Raw genomic sequence first — 4436 nt, 5'->3', positions numbered from 1 at the left:
AGCAATAAATCTGCAAGAGTGGATCTGTGAGATACAGTGTCTTTGAGTGACATCAATGATTCACTGCCAGTGCAAAATGTTTGCCCAGATATATCTGGTTTACAGAGACTGACAGTCAATACATAGTTGCTACTTAACATCACATTGGCACTAATGCCTCCCATATGGTCAACTGACCTTTCAAGGAGAATCAGCTGTTCGCCTGTACAGTAGAAACTAAGTTGTATTAACACTGAGGTCATTTTCAGTTTTTCTAAGTGGTTCTGTCCACTGTAGAACTTCTGGTACTACTTTTATGAAGCCAAACTCAGGTAGACACACATGATGTGAGCTCAAGGCCCTGATGAAAGGCCCAGTAGTGACCAACCTCAGCTTCTTCAGAGATGCAGTAGCATGAATTTTCCTCCTAAGATTTTGTGACACCTCCTGTCAAAGAACTATTTTTTGAGTGTCAGAGGAACTACAGCAGCTCCACTGAATCAATGAGCACACTGCACCTGCTTCACCGGGAGTGTATATATATTATTGAGTGCTCCATTCTTTCTCCTCCTCACCTACACTTGATCAATACACTTTAAACTTTTTACTTTTATTTTTTTTCACCTAATAATAGAAATATGAAGTTAACAATGATCCAGACATTTAGGTTGACCAGGCTGCACACCCTGATGGATGAAGCCAAGATGCCATCATCGCCAATAGTGAGTGACATCTAGTGTGTCTCTCTATTTGAAATGCATGGTGGTGCAATGAACATTATATCATGAGTAAAGGAGAATCATAGTGAAGGAGAGATAGAGGATATCTGTGAATCATTATTCACTCTTAGGCTATGTGAAGTGTAGAGCGATGTTGAGAGAAAGAAGAGGAGGAGAGAGGAGGGGAGTAAAGCCCCACACATTTACATATTCTTTCACAAAGAAAAACTCATAAAGTCGCCTTTCCTGCTATTTCAAAACAAAACCCCTGGCAGTTTTGCTAAATGTTTATCAGAGACTTTGTTTCTCTCAGACTGTCTCACAGAACGCAAACGAGACAATTAAAAGTCAGGCAATGTTTTTTCATCCCCAGCATTATTGCAAATTCATTTTCAGCTGTAACTGTCCTACTCCAGAGGCCGAAAATGTATTTGTTATACTTTCTTTGACCTCTGCATACATTACTCACATGTCTGCATATGTGAGCTGCAGTAGCAGTGGAGCCATGTGTTAATTAAAGCCAGGGAAGCTCATCTATATTTATACAGCTGCCATGTGGACATGAATCTTTAATGGTGTGACTTCTCTATACACTGAATATGCTGCAGAAGTGGAAGAGGGAAAAAACAGCGGTGGGTTTCTTAGTTTGCATTGATATTTCACTGTATAAATCTTTCTGTGGATTTAACTACTGATTGTTAAACTGATCATGGAACACATATTTCTTACCAATGTAGACAAATGGTAAGTTACGTGTCCTAAACTATTCAACCATAAACTTAAGTAGTCAATACATACTGAAGTTCTAACCACATTCAATTCTTAACTGTTGCTGTCTAAACAAAAAACAAGAGCAGTGTTAGAATTAACAACTTGATGTTTGTTACTTACAATATTTGTTGTTGTTGACAGCTGCGTATTTTCACAGAAAATTAAAACACCAAAATCTATCAACTATGCAGCAATACGGCATGACAAAGGCTGTAATTACAATGTGTTTGTGTCTAGTCACAAAGTTGTAGTATAACAACAGTACAGGGGAAAATAAAGGAAGGACAGAACAAGAACAGCCTGCTGGGCTTAAGGGAAACTAAAATATTGAAAATGGAAGATTTGGCAGGTGTGTAGACCATGCACATGTACGGAGACCATGTGGGACTAACAGCAGCTGTGAACCAGAATCCTGTTTGCAGGATTGCTCTTCTCAGCTGCGATGTTGCCTGAACCATGTCATATACCAAACTGGCATTGACTGACAGCTCTTAACTCCAAATAATTTCCCCCTGCTTATACTGTAAGAAAACAACAACCTTTTTTTTTTTTTTACAGAAAAACGCTGGCAGCTGTGGTTGCCAGAACAATTCTGTGAAAAGTATGGTAAAAATGTTAATTGTACCACTTAAAACTGTTGCCATTTACAAAGAAAAAACATCTAAAACCAGTAAATCCAACAGTCCTCCTCAGTCCAAATTCCATTAACAGTAAAACTGTAAAGCAATTGTCATCACATCAAATTATTGTAATTTCTTCGTATTAAAAGGCAAATTGCAATCCACTGCACGTACAATTGTTTCTCGTCTAACATAAATGTGAATATGATATATCCCACAGTGTACACAGAATAATCATTAAAATTCTGAAAAGCAAAGTAAGATACGTTATGAGTAATTGTACTGAAAGATTAAAAAAGCCAAAAGGAACTTGTCTTTCCAACGTCAAAGCAGTAATCTGCCTTACATCAAATACATATCAGTACTACGTACTTTACAGTACTTCAAACATTTCAGTAGAACAGAAAATGTACAATTTAAAACAATTACATCCTGTTTATGAGTCCCATTTAATTTGAATATCAAACATGAACTGAAAAGCTGCCTTAGAGTAAGCTAATACTCTTTGCTGTTTAAAAAGGTGTGATTCACTATGTAATGGTTTCTTATCCAACCATTTTTCTTAACAAACCCTCAGCAAAAACCGCTAGAAAAAAACATGCTAAACACCTGCGGCGCTAACGCTAATTATGCCAGCTCGTTTTTAGTCAGCACAACTTTGCATTTGAAAGAACATTGCCAATGCCTAAATGTTTACATTTTCAACTCGTCACACCGCTAGGAAACAAAACGTCATATGAACGCGACACAGCACACATTACTATAAAACTAAGACTTCAAGAACGACCACCTTACAAGTTTAGCTAATCCCGCCAGTCGAGCGTCAGTCGAGCTGAATGGCTAATTATGCTAAATATATACAAATTTAAAGACAAGTAGCCGCCGGCTTACCAGTACAGCATTGGTGGTCCTGGTTGCGTTCGTAATGATGCAGCCTCAAGTTTGTTCTTCTGTTTTTAAGCTTCCATCTAGCTTGTGTACACGACGAGACCAACGGCTATGCCCTGTGAAGTTCGTTTCCGCTTCAGTGGAACACACAAACAAACATTTGAAAACTTATTTGGTCGCTCAGCAAGTCTGTTTAAATTTTTATCCAATCAAAATGGACAGTTGTCCCGCCCCCTTCCAATACAAAATGTTTATTTGCCATTTAACTATCAATCAAAACTTGCGCCGCTGTCAACCTTGAGCAGTCAGTGGCGATGTTTGATGAAGTAGAGTCATGATGGTGACAACAAGGGGCTTCAACGGACGCTGGTGTTGGTCACAAGGCACGTCAAAACCTACCGACTGTTCGGGAAGAAGTCGAACAAACACAGGAAAATCTAAACCAACAACTGATAATCAAAAGAACACGCTCAAAAGAACATGGAATGATCATTTCAGGAACAATGTTGGCAATACATTAATAATACAACACAAAAATAACGAGATGCCCCAACAGGTTACAAAATTAATTACGTTTGGTCACTTTGTTTTAATTATTTTTGGCAAATGTTATGTACAATAAAGTTTAATTTACATTTTAATTTACAATTTTACATTTTTTCACAAAAGTGGATTCTTGGTCAATCTGACAAATCATGATAGTCTTCTAAGTGAAGTGAGGAAATCGGTGTGATTTATTCACTTCACTTCAGGAACCCTAGCAGGACCTTGAAAATAAAAAATATACCCAAATATAACGTTATAAACACCCAGGGACCCACCGGCATAAATCTCACTTTAACACCCTTTCATTCTGGATACAACATGACTTGAAGATGCCATTAACTCAAAATAATCAATGAAAATCTCTGTTGCCTCCACTTTTGCTCCATCATCACTTATGTGATTAGCCGATGCTCCTGAAGAAATAAGATAATGAGAGTAAATGCACTCCTCTCCGTCTCCTTCCAATTCCTCCATCTCCTTCTCCTACCTCGCTACCCTCCGAGTGTGACATTTTTAACCAACAATTCTTGCATTCAGTTATTAGAATTTGCCACACAGCAAATCAAATCAAGTCAAAATGACACAGAATTGCATTTCTTTCAATTTGCCATGGAACACAAACGTCACAGACATCAGACGTCATCAGCCCTGTCGCAAATAATGAATTTATTCTGTGAACGATACAAGGCCATTCAACAATTTCATGCAGCAAAAAACCCCAAAGGCTCCGGTCTTGTAATTACACTTAACTGAGTAATAAAAACAGTGTGTAATATAAACAAAACTCAGCTTCTGTTTACACTCGTCTTTTTGTGTGAATTCTGTGAAAGCAGCGGTTTATTATAAGTGCTCCATCAAATCCATAAGTGATGTATTTACCTGGGAGTGTGAGTCAGACAAACACACCATAGAT

This window comes from Cynoglossus semilaevis, chromosome 13, assembly GCF_000523025.1.
Source record: "Cynoglossus semilaevis isolate Cse_v1.0 chromosome 13, Cse_v1.0, whole genome shotgun sequence".
In the NCBI taxonomy this organism is placed as follows: Eukaryota; Metazoa; Chordata; class Actinopteri; order Pleuronectiformes; family Cynoglossidae; genus Cynoglossus; species Cynoglossus semilaevis.
Note: the sequence above shows the minus strand (reverse complement) of the source record.